Source organism: Myotis yumanensis, unplaced genomic scaffold (assembly GCF_028538775.1).
Source record: "Myotis yumanensis isolate MYYU_CA2020_CCGP unplaced genomic scaffold, mMyoYum1.0.hap1 SCAF_14, whole genome shotgun sequence".
Classification (NCBI taxonomy): Eukaryota; Metazoa; Chordata; class Mammalia; order Chiroptera; family Vespertilionidae; genus Myotis; species Myotis yumanensis.
The window spans coordinates 57,889,959-57,902,711 of NW_027223765.1; the positions used below are offsets into that span (position 1 = coordinate 57,889,959).

Below are 12,753 nucleotides of genomic sequence, written 5' to 3' on the forward strand. Positions count from 1 at the left end.
CGCTCCTGCATCCCTAGGTAGATGTGGGAAATTTCATCAAGTCGCCCCAGAATTATTGGTATGAGTGTGCGCATGTGCACGCGTGTACACGTGTGCATGAGCGGTAGCATGGTGGAGACCACAGGGTGGTCAGTCTCTATGGTTTCACTAATCACCAGAGTTATTAATGACGGAGCACTACCATAGCCAGGTGTTCCACAGGCGGGACTTCCCCCAAAGCAGAGCCTGAGACAAGAGTCTGGGTGCTGGAGGTTTCCTTAGGAGGCGATCTCAGGAAGCGAGAGGAAGGAGTGGCGAGAATGAGAAAGGGAAAGGGTGAAAGTGAACCTGGGTGAGTCACTGACGTCACCACTGTGGGCTCGAAGCCGGACTCCTGCGAGACCCCCAGCGCTGTGCTTGTCCACAGAGCAGGGCTGCTGGGCACCCAAGGTCCAGGTTCCGGGCCTTGGGCGGGGCTGCTCCCCGCGAAGACTCTCAAGGCCTCTGAGAGGCCCTGTGCCCTGGGCCGGGTGCCCAGCCTGCCTGCCTGCCTCCCCAGCTGCAGCAGGGACACACCGGGGACACCAGTGTTGCGACGAATCCTCACCACAGGATGTGGAGGGCGACTTGACCCCCCATTTTACACACAAGGAACTGGAGGCCCAGGTCAGCCAGCTGGCAAGTGGCAAAATCCAACAGCAGCCTCAAGTTGGGCTGTCTGTCCTTCTTGCCGACACCTCAGGCACTCAGGGTGGGTCTCAAAGAGAAACACTTTTCTAAGCTCCTGGGATGTGTCAGACAATGTTATTTCACTGTCCTTGATGACCTTCAACCTCAGGAGACCTGAGGGGGACCCCAAAGTGGGGGAAGGGTCAGCCGGCTCCTTGGGGCCTCTTAACTTCCGGTTACCAGAACTGCCCAGCATCACCCTTCACCTCCAAAGGCTCCTTCCTTGGTGTTGTTCAAAGTCAAATCCAAAATTCCAGGGCCAGGACAGAAAAGCAGCACAGCTCCCAGAGCCGGACGGCCGAGCCCTGCTGGGAGGACTCCGCCCACACAGACTCCTGTCCACAACCCCTGCCCTGAGCATCCGCCTTTACTCCTCCCTTAGTGAGGAACTCTCCACCTGCGCAGCACAATCTATTTGCAGACACCTCCAGCTGTATTCTCCCAAAGGTTTTTCTGAGAAACTAATCCAAAAAGATGCCCTGGGAACCGGAAATGATTGGTGGATAAATACGGTTGGAAAACACTGCTTGTGATATTATCTGCTTAGAGATTCATACCACAGTAGTGTAGTCTGCGCTCTAAGAAATATAACCATTGAGAAAATTGTTTAACTTTGCTTAACTTAGAATTTCTCAAATTTACTTTACTACAGAACACTTTCTTTAAGAATCATCTGCCATACAGAATTGTATACCTGAAACCTATGTAATATGATTAACCAATGTCACACCAATAAATTCAATTAAAAAAAGGATGATCTACCAACATCCCCCAAACCCTGTATCTTGAAAGTGCTGGGTCAACAAGTTTTTCTGGGTTTGGAATTTCTCTTTCTGAAGGTTCCACCTACTGACTTCATCACTCAGCTCTGGGCACAAAGTACAACCCTGGCCCCTCCACAGGTCGTAATAACAAAGACCCAAGTCTCACCGAGTGGGCGGTCGCTGAGCCACACGTGCTGAGTGCTTCTCCCAGGTCACCCGACAGGTCGCGTTTAATGGGTGAAGAAACTGAAGCTCAGAGCAGTTAAGTGATGTCCGTCAACTGGTAGAGGCAGAGTGGAAAGCAATGATCTTTAGAAAAGCACTGAGTGTTTGGCACACGGAAAGTTTTCCATTAACGTTGTCTGTGTTATGCTGCTATTGCTGTTCTTATTGTCACTATCTGAAGTAGGAGGTGCACCTACCACTCCTTGTGCCTTGCGTAATCTTCCGTTCTCTGGATTGCACATGCTTAATGTTTTCCATGTCCCACTTTGTTTCTTTCCAACACATTTCTCCGTAATGTACAAACTAGGATGTCTCGTCTTTTCTAGTTGAAATCAATCTTCCATTTGCTGTTTCCACAGAAGGACTATTCTCGCCCTCTGTTTGTCTAAATCCTCCGAAATACAATGGAAATGAATTCTTCGAAAAGGCCAGTGAGGGCGGGCAACGGGAGCCAGGGAGGACCATCAGAGGGGCCTGAGGATCTCCTAGCCCAGGGAGCAACAGGCACAGCCACAGCCAAACCTGGCCAGCCCACTGCGTTTTGTAAACAAGTTTTGTTGAACACAGCCACACGCATTCATCCATGTATTGTCTATAGCTGCCTTTAGCACTATAACAACAGAGTCTAGCAGTTATGAAAGAGCCCTAACACATTTATTATGTGGCCTTTACAGAAGAAGTTAGCAACTCCTGCTCCACCGTGCAGGCTAGAAAGGAGGCTGGAGAGGCTTTTGATGAGCAGATGTGTCCTTCATTGTTTTCTGGATGCTCCTGGAAAGAGTTGCTGGGGCCCAGACTTCCTAAACACTTGCAAGTAAGGAAGATAGAGCTCCTCACTGACGATGAGCTGTGAATCAATCCATGGAGGCTGGGAGCTGAGCTGTGTGAAGCCCCTGGCAGCCATGGTATCGCTCTAAGGCTAGATCTGCGTGGCTCTCCGTGGATCAAGGTATTGGCCTGTCTAGAGAGACTAGTCAACAAAATAGGGTTTGGCCAACCTTCGCAAGAGGATGGAGGGATGATGGCGTTTGTGATGCCAAGGGTGACAGCAGCCCCTCGAGGCAGCTCCTGCCTTTCCCGGGCTCTGCAAGATGCCTCTGAAAGGGCTGGCGGGGCACGTGGCTCAGATGGTCAGTTCCGCGCCTGTTCCTGGGCTCGCCGTCGCTGAGCTCCCCGAGGCCCGCAGGCGTCCGGCAGGGAGGACGACTGGCCGAAGGTCCCCCTCTCCGGCCTGTGAGATGCCCTGGCGCTGGGGGCCTCATCGCCATGCCTCCCAGCGAGAAGGGCGCCCTGGAGCCGCGGGTCACCGCGGAGACCGCACGACCGCCGACGCCTTGGGTCACTCGGGTTCAGGTGCGCCTCTTCCCGCCCCTCGGCGCCAGGAGGAGCGCGGAGGATGCCGGCCGGCGGGGCGCCGGGCTCGGCTGCAACTCGCATCCGCCTGGCTGGGCGGCTCCGCTCCGCCTCCACCGCCGCCAGCGCGCCGTGCTGGGCCCCACAGGCCGCCGAGAGAAGCTGCGAGGGAGGGACCGGCAGCCATGGCCGAGGCGGCGCTCAACCGGATAGGCGCGGGCCCGCGGATGCCCAGATGGACCAGGCAGCCCTCGTCGGCGTCCTCGTCACTTTCCAGCCGAGCGACCGGGCGGCCCAAAGGCCAGGCCAGGTGGTGGGCGGCCGGCAGCTGGGATTAGCCCGCTTTCCGGCGCCGCCCATGGCGGCAGGCCTTGCATTGGAGCCGAGTGGCCGGCTCCCCATCCATTAAGGGACCTCCATTTTGGGCAGGGCCATGTGCTCAGCAAAGGCTCCTTCGGAAGAAGCCTCTGCTACCCACACCCAGGATTTCTCTGGACTAACCAATGATAATCGAGGGAAGTGCACGCCATCACTATGACCACATCCTGTGTAATGGGACACCGACTCGCACCTGGCCAATCCGCGGGGCCCACAGTCCCCTCTCCCGCCCTTACTACACCCCTCTATAAAACTCCTGGTCCCATCAGGCCGCGCCCTCTCTGCCACTTGCTGCTGCGTCAGTAAGGAGGGTAGGGCAGCTCGAGCTAGCTTGAAATAAAAGACTCTTTGCTTTTGCATCGGACTGGCTGGCTCCCTGGTAGGCTCTTGGGAATCTTGAAATCTGGGCATAACAGCCTCCTGGTAAACTTGACCCCTGTCCACTGAGGAGAGTGAGCATGAGCCTCCAGCTGGCCAGCCCTCAGGCTTATTCGAGGCCCGATGGCCACCTCCTGTGAGCGCAGGCACACAGAGCTTGTTTTTTGTGACTGGTATTTCACTCAGTGTAAGTCCTCAAGGCTCATCCACGTTGCACCATGTGCCAGAATTGCCTTCCTGTTTAAGGCTGAGTAATATTCCGTTGTGTGTTTATGTCACATTTTGTTTATCCACCTGTTGATGGATGTTTGGGTGGCTTCTACCTTTGGCCACTGTGATTAATGTTGGTGTAATCATGGGTTAAGTCAGTTTTAAGGTTGCTATCTCCCCCACCCCCCAGGGACTGAGTAACTGGATTCACACCTTGACTATCAGTTCTTGTCTCTGTATTCATGGTCACTATGATGCCCACCTACTAGGACTTATTGCACACGGATTTAGAGATGCAGGTGAGGTTAGGGTACAATTTATTCCTAATAAGACCCAGGGGGCCTCACAGCTGTCACAGTTCTTGTCTAACTGGCACCAGAAGACGAGCCCCTTCTCCTGAACCTGGAGCAGCTCATGTGTCATGAGAAGTGGGAGGACGGCCAGGAGTGGTGCCTGGGGCCATTGCGCACTCCCCTGTACTCTCTTTGGTGCACACTACAGTCCACATGGTCTTGTATTGCTTTCCTGACTTACGGTTATGCATGCGTAAATCCCCTTCTAACAGGAGGTCAGCAACTTCTTTCCTATAAAGGCCATGGGTTAGGGTTTGTGGCCACCTGGTCTCTTTCTCAAGGACCCACTCACCCTTGTAGAGTCTGAACCGTCATGGACGAGAAAGAAACAATGGGTGTGGCTCTGTCCCAGCCAAATCCTGTTGACACTAAAATTTGAATTTTGTGAAATATATACTTTTCAATCTTAGTGAAAACCATTCATAGCTTACAAACTGTATAAAAACATTTGCACCACCAGCCATAGTTCTCAAACCCCTGCTGTAAATGAAGATAGCACACAGAAGGTAGAAGTCCCCCTTTAAGTTTGGCACCAACTCCAGCCATTTCCATGCCTTCTCTGATTGTTACTTATTTATTTGCTTATTGCATTTTATTATGGAAAGTTTCAGACATATACAAAGCAGAGAGAATAATATCATAATATCCACTACCCAATCACCCAGTTTCAATAATGATCAACTCCTGTCTAATCATGTTATATCTATTGCCACCCACCCACTCCCAGCTTCCCTCATTATTCAAAGCAAATCCCAGACATCACATTTTATTCACAAATATTTTAATATGCATTTCTAAAGACAATACTACATTTAAAAAATCATCACAACTAAACTAAATAGCAACAATTTTAATTTTAACATGCTAAAACAGAGTTTAAAAAACTCCTTCCGTCACCAAGCATCACCAAAGACACGGGAAGTCATTATAAGCACAGTGGCTTATAGCATGGGTGTAGACCAGACACCGGTAGCAGCAAGGTGACCTGGGAAGGCGCTGGCGCCCCTGTGCCTCCGCTTCCTTAACTGTGCACCTGAGTGGAGAAACCAAGATGGCGGCATAGGTAAACACCGGAGTTTGCTGCCTCGAACAACCACTTCAAAAATACAACTAAAAGACGGAACGGACATCACCCAGAACCACAGGAAGGCTGGCTGAGGAGAGACTCTTCAACTAGAAGGAAAAACAACAGCATTACGAGGCTTAGAGGAGGCGCAGTGTGGAAAATTTAAAGGTACGGTGGTGCTGCGGTGCACGCGCAAAGCGGGCTGGTGGCTGAGGGCGCGGTTGTCGTTTTCAATCAGGAGTGAGTCTCAGACTCTGGGCTACAGATCTGGGCAAGTCTCTAGGGACCCAGACTCAAACGGGAGAAGCGGGACTGTCTGGCTACGGTCCCTCCGAGGTTTGCAGCGGTTGTGGGGACAGAGAGGCAGAGCCCCTGGAGACGGACTGAGAGCAGCCATAGCTGCTCCCTCCCCCCGCCCTGTTGAGCCCGCCCCGCCCAGGCCCTGCGCAGAGCCATTTGACGATCGCCTCAGGCAAAGGCTGGACTAGCGCCTCCCCAGAGGACTGAAGGTTTCCACACAGCTGATTCCTACAGCCAGTCGGCCTGGTGGTCAAATCCCTCTAGTGTTAACTACAACAATTAAGGCTTGGCTAGAACAAGACTGCGCACAAAGACCACAAGGGGGTGCACCAAGAAAGCATAAAAGATGCGGAGACAAAAAAACATGACAGAAATGGAGGATATGGAGCTAAGAATCGCAATTTTGAGGGCTTGCTATAAACTTGAGCAGAGCCTCACGAAAACTAATGAGACCCTCGATGCTATGATAAAGAAATTAGAAAGTAAGCATACACGGACTGAAATAAAGAATATTATACCCAATAGCAGACCAGAGGAGCACAAGAATCAAACCAAAGATTTGACAAAAAACACCCAACTGGAAAAGCAAAATGAAAAAAGAATCCGAAAGTGTGAAGATAGTGTAAGGAGCCTCTGGGACAGTTTCAAGCGTACCAACATCAGAATAATAGGGGTGCCAGAAGATGAAAGACAGCAAAATATTGAAAACCTATTTCAAGAAATAATGGCAGAAAACTTCCCCCACCTGGTGAAAGAAATGGACTTACAGGTCCAAGAAGCACAGAGAACCCCAAACAAAAGGAATCCAAAGAGGACCACACCAAGACACATCATAATTAAAATGCCAAGAGCAAAAGACAAAGAGAGAATCTTAAAAGCAGCAAGAGAAAGAAACTCAGTTACTTACAAGGGAGTACCCATACGACTGTCAGCTGATTTCTCAACAGAAACTTTGCAGGCCAGAAGGGAATGGCAAGAAATATTCAAAGTGCTGAATACCAAGAACCTACAACCAAGATTACTTTATCCAGCAAAGCTATCATTCAGAATTGAAGGTCAGACAAAGAGCTTCACAGACAAGGAAAAGCTAAAGGAGTTCATCACCACTAAACCAGTATTATACGAAATACTGAAAGGTATCCTTTAAGAAGAGGAAGAAGAAAAAGGTAAAGATACAAATTGTGAACAACAAACATGCATCTATCAACAAGTGAATCTAAGAATCAAGTGAATAAATAATCTGATGTACAGAATGAACTGGTGATTATAATGAATCAGGGACATAGAAAGGGAATGGGCTGACTATTCTTGGGGGGGGGAAGGGGAATGGGAGATTCGGGAAGAGACTGGACAAAAATCGTGCACCTATGGATGAGGACAGTGGGTGGGGAGTGAGGGCGGAGGGTGGGGCGGGAACTGGAAGGAGGGGAGTTATGGGGGGGGGGAGAGGAACAAATGTAATCTGAACAATAAAAATTTAATAAAAAACAAAAAACAAAAAAAAAACACACACACAAAAAAACTGTGCACCTGAGTGTTGGAAGTTTGCAACAACATGGGTGGACGGGAGAACATTAGGCTCAGTCAGGAAAAGCTAAGCACCACGGGACTTCACTTGCATGTGGGGCATAATACTGACACTCGGGAACACAAACAGCAGTGTGGGTGTCAGAGCGCAGGGGCGGGGAGAAGGGCGTGAGGTGACAGAAGATCTGACTCTGGGCGGTGGGCACACGGTACAGTAGACAGATCTTTTTTTTTTTTTTTTTTTTTTTTTTTTTAGGTCAACCAAACATATTTAATACAAAAACCTTTTAATATACAAACTGTAATCAACAGCATCCACATAGCAGCGAAGGGATGGGGAACATGGCAGAGGAAGGTGGTTTTCAGGGTCCCTACTGTTTCCCATGCCTGCAATCACTCTGTAGCCTGTGAGAGCATAAGGTCTTAGCAGAGGGCAAAGGCAGCCAGAGGCCCTGATGCCAAAACAGACAAAGCCTGGTCGGCTGCTTTAACAGTGGCAGCCTCCAGGGAAATCCAGATCCAGTTAGGAGGTAACAAGGCGGTGGCTGTGACTGAGAGGAGAATCAACCATTATTCCTCAGCATCCAGCTGATCACACTTTTGTGAACAGAGTTTTCCAGGGGCTGCTGGATTGAAAAGGCCTAAAAATTGTTCTGGGAAAAGGACAGAAATTGTGTCCAAGTCTACCTTCTAACTCAGATTCCTTGACTCCAGAAAGCTGGGTGGATCTACTCAAATGTTTGGGAAGGGAAATGACAGAGCCTTTGGTCCAACAGGGCTGGAACCATTGACCAAGAAAGCCTCAAGGAAGGCCATGGAGGTCTGTGGGAAGAGCTCTGGGTCAATGGTACTTACATGGGAGCCTGATGACACAATGGCTTATGTGTGGAAGAGAGAAAGGACACAAGTTAGAGAGAATTAAGAACTAAACACCTGCTTTTTATAAGCCGGGGCAGTAAAGATGAGAGAATTTTTCTGGGCTGAGGTTGGGAGAGACCTGAGGCCCATTCTTTCCTCAGGGATCAACTTGATAGGCCTGAATATAGTTGATGGCCCCAAAGTCTTCCAGGTGCCCCCAGAGGACTCTCTGGGAGGCCTAACTGCCCCCTCCAGATGTGTTGGGAGACTGGCCATAGTCCTAGGCCCAGGTAGGGCCTGGAGTCCCCCAGTTAAGACCTCAGTTAGATGCAGTCCATGGAGTTCTCGGGGAGGAGGCCAGGGATGCAGCCAGGGAGCCCCAAGCCCTTGACAGGGGTACAATTGATGGGGAGGCTGCAGCTTAGGGCAGGGTCCTGGTTCTCTATGGCCTCCAGCCTGTCCGTGTTGCTGTCCCAGTTGATGTGGAAACGGGTCACTCGGGGATTCGAGGCCAAGATGTTCCGTTGGAGCTGAGAGAAGTCTGGCTTTGGGGGTGGGTTCTCCCGCAACTCTGGGTCGGGGTACTCATTGTTGACGTAGTAGCCCACACGGATGAACTCCTGCCCATGGTAGGTGCAGGTGATGAGGACCACAGTCACACCAATGGCGTCGCTCTCAGGGATGAGGGATGGGTTGGGAGCATCGGCCGTCCGCCAGAGCCTCATTGCACTCGAAGCTGATCTCGAACCGGAAAGGGCTGTGGAAAGGGCTCGGATTCTCCAGCACCGCCACGTTCAGCACCGATACCTTGGCCATCGCCTCGCCGGGCCGCGACTGAAGCCGAGGCTGGGTCCGAGCCCACGCCTGGATCCTGTGGGATCAGCGGGACAGGGTTGCCCACAGAGCCTCCCGCCGTCTCTCCAGTAGACAGATCTTATAGCATAGAACCCACACCTGGCACCTGTATGTCCATGTGGACCAAGGTCACCCCAATCAATTTAATGAAATAATATTAAAATAAAATAAAATATTATGACATTATTATTATAAAAGAAAAGTATGTGCCCCACAATGTTCCGGTGAGAACAGGTGAGCTGATCCCTATAATGAGCTGCCGCCCCGCCCGCAGGAGGCGGCCTCGCTGTCAGTCCTGCTCTTCTCCGCGGGCTCTCTCTGCTCTCTCAGCTCTCTCTGCGGCCTGCAGCACCGATCCTGCTCGGTAAAGGGGTGGGAGTCAGTGCTGGTCTACAGGGTCTCCAAGGCGCTAAAAACAGGAAACAGCACAAGCGGCCACGGGGATGAACTGCAAAGTAGAGCCGGGCTAGTTGGGGGCTCCCTCCTTTCTCAGCCCCTCTCTCCTCAGTCCCCCATTTGCCACCCTCGCCTCAGGCCTGGTGCCTCCTGTGAGCTGTGCTGCTCACCCCCCCCCCCCCCATCCCCCGGGGCTGGGTGTCTGGGCACCCACGGTTTTGAGAGTGAATCTGTGGCTGGTCTTGGGACCAGAGGTAAAGTGTGGGTGCTGGGCTGAGAGGTGGGTGAGGAGCCTGGTCACAGCAGAGGGGCCATTTTCAGAGACACTGGCCGCTGCCCCATCACTCCCGAGGCGGGGGACAACCAGCCCCCATCGCGGTGGCTTGGAGCAACAGCAGTTTATTTCTTGGTCACAAACATGAGCAGCAAGAGGGGCCGGGGGTCTGGCTCCCTGACACCCAGGCTCTGGAGGGAAGCGTGGCTCCTGACTCGGCTCCCGCCCCCGCCGTCTCCCTGTTGGGCCAGCGGGCTGTGCTGGGCAGGGCTGCGCCCGCCACTGGCCCAGAGAGCCGCCGGCACCCAGAGGCCGCGGCATACAGCTATCATCTGTGTTCCCTTCTTTTTAAAAACATGATTTTAGAGAGAGGAAGGAGGGAGAGACATCAATGTGAGAGAGAAACATCGATTGGATGCCTCCCACACTTGACACGAAGGGGTCCAATCTACAGCTCCACGCGTGTCCGCAGGGAATGGACCCGCCACCTTCTGCTGCCAGGATGACCTCCGGCCAGCAGCCGGACAGGAAGGCCGCGTGTGGGCCACACCCCACGCTCCTGGGCCCAGTGCTCACCTGCAGGGGCGCAGAGTCTCCTCAAAGCAGAACCAGCCCCGCCGCCCCGTTTGCATCCCTGGTCACCCGGGCACTGAGGGCTGCCCCAGGCCCTGCCCTCGCGCTGCAGGTGAGCAGGTTCTACTTGGAGGCCCTGACCCTGCGGCCACTGCGCGTGAATGAGGCGTTTCTTTGGCCGGTGGTGGCGCTGGGACAGATTCAGCCGCGCCCCCTGAGCCAGCGCTGCTGCCCAGGCCAGGCTCACGCCCATCTCCCACTCCTTCCGAACATCTTCCCTAGAACCCCCCTGTTTTTGATGTACAACCTCTCCAGTGTGTCCCACCCAAGGTGTTAGTGCTTTAACATAAGGCAGCCCCTGGCCTACAGCCTGCACCGTCTTCAGAAGCCACCGTCTGGGCCCAGCTGTACACTCTTGGACAAATGTGCAAAGAATACCACTAAAAAGCCTGCTAACCCACTTCACCGACTTCTGGAGCCCCCGTTTCTGCAGATGGAGGTGAAGATGTGACCTTGACAAGTGGAGGTCATTCTTCTTCTGGTTTAAAATGGTCTCTTCCAGGTCCAGCTGTTAAGGGGGTGGTTTTTCTCATCTTAAGAAGTTTCCATGCTTTATGTTCTCTCTCAAGATGGCACCTGTGAACACCCAGATGTTCATCCAGAGTCTGTGGATAAACACACCTGGCACAGCCCCCTCCCAGCAGCAGGGAAAGCTGGCTGGGCGTGCAGAGTGAGGAGTCGCAGCAGCAGCTGCGGAAGGGAGGCAGCCAGGCTGTGCAGGCCACAGGCTGTGTTTTGCTGACACGCATTCCAACCTGACCGTGGTGGCCCAGGGAGAAAAGGTGCTGAAAGTCCTGGCCGCGGTATTGACAGGGTCTGAACCCTATTTGCGTGGCGGGTCTGTAGGTGTGCACTGGGTAGCGGACTTAGGATTTGTACACTCGTGTGTGTGTGTGTGTGTGTGTGTGTGTGTGTGTGTTACAGCACAAACGAGACCCTGATGGCACCTGAACACGGGGCTGCTGACAGATTCGCTGGTGCTGGGAGAGGAGCGGCTTGGTGGGAATTCGAGCCTCTGCGAGGGTGGCTCCTGTCTGGTCCGGGCGGGTCCCTCGCAGGTGGCTGCAGAGGGTGTCTGGTCCCCCTGCCCAGGGGAGCCGCCACCCAGCCTCCTGCGCCTGCACCTCCAGGCCGAGCCCCTGGTTGCCTCCACAGCCTCTGGCTCAGGCCTCTGAGCATTTCCGCTCCTCTCTCAGGGTGAGACCCAGGCCCTAGGGACAGGGCTGCCTGGTAGCAGGCCTTTCTACTCCCCTGGCCTGGCGTGGCGCCCATGGGAGCCTCCTACAGGAGGGCTGTTTATTCTTCCTGTGTCTGTTAATCACTGCCTGTGACATTTCCTCCCTGCAGCCAGCTCCCTCCTGTTTTCTGGAACAATCGCAGGACAAGGGCTACAGCTAAAAAAAACTGCATTGAGCCTGGCCAGCTGGCTCAGTGGTTGAGTGTCAACCTATGAACCAGGAAGTCAGGGTTCAATTCCCGATCAAGGGCAAAGGCCCAGGTTGTGGGCTCAATCCCCAGTGTGGGGCATGCAGGAGGCAGCCGATTAATGATTCTCGCTCATCATTGATGTTTCTATCTCTCTCTCTCCCTCTCCCTTCCTCTCTGAAATCAATAAAAATATTTTTTAAAAGCCTGCATTGAGCCCTAACCGGTTTGGTTCAGTGGATAGAGCGTCGGCCTGCGGACTCAAGGGTCCCGGGTTCGATTCCGGTCAAGGGCATGTACCTTGGTTGCGGGCACATCCCCAGTAGGGGGTGTGCAGGAGGCAGCTGATCGATGTTTCTCTCTCATCGATGTTTCTAACTCTCTATCCCTCTTTCTTCCTCTCTGTAAAAAATCAATTAAAAAAAAAGAGCCTGCATTGAAATCCATAAAAATAAGGTACATTGGGAGGTTTTTAAACATTTATTATACCCATCACTTTTGGTTTCCTTTATGCTGTCTGATTGCTTTTCATCGTGTGATTTCAATGGCCTGAGTCAGTGTGGCAGGAATAGAATCTCAGCACTTTCACACGAAGCAGGTCGGAATGATCACTCCAGGCTCTAAACAGGACATGCTCTCACTGTGTGGCCCTGAGCACCGGGTACAGGAGCTTCCTGCTCTGCCCACACACAGCTCCCAGAAGTGCCACTGGCCAGTCACATGACCATCAAACACCCCAACACACCCATGGCTTTCAGTGTTTGTTTTAAAGATGAGAAAGCTAAAGCCCACAGCAGACAAAGGGCTTATCCAAGTGATTTGACCCTGATCAGGCATCTAGTCCCGAGACTGTTGTGACACCACTGGCTCTCAGCTTCAGTCTAAGGAACGAAAGCCAGGCTGGCAGGCAGGGCCCGTCTCTTCTTGGGTCTCTGCTTCTTTCCTGATGGCGGGAGCATCTGCCATGGCCCTTCCCGCTGGGGAGTTAGCAGACGCTGAAGTTCTTCCTCCACCACACCGCAGCGGGGTCGTGTCTGAGAAATTGTGGGC

At 52.7% G+C, this 12,753-nt stretch overlaps 1 pseudogene; it reads right to left on the reverse strand.

Annotated features, from left to right (window-relative positions):
* Positions 1-7,523: 7,523 nt before the first annotated feature.
* On the reverse strand, positions 7,524-9,031 carry LOC138992793 (histone chaperone ASF1B pseudogene; annotated as a pseudogene).
* Between the last annotated feature and the right edge of the window lie 3,722 nt (positions 9,032-12,753).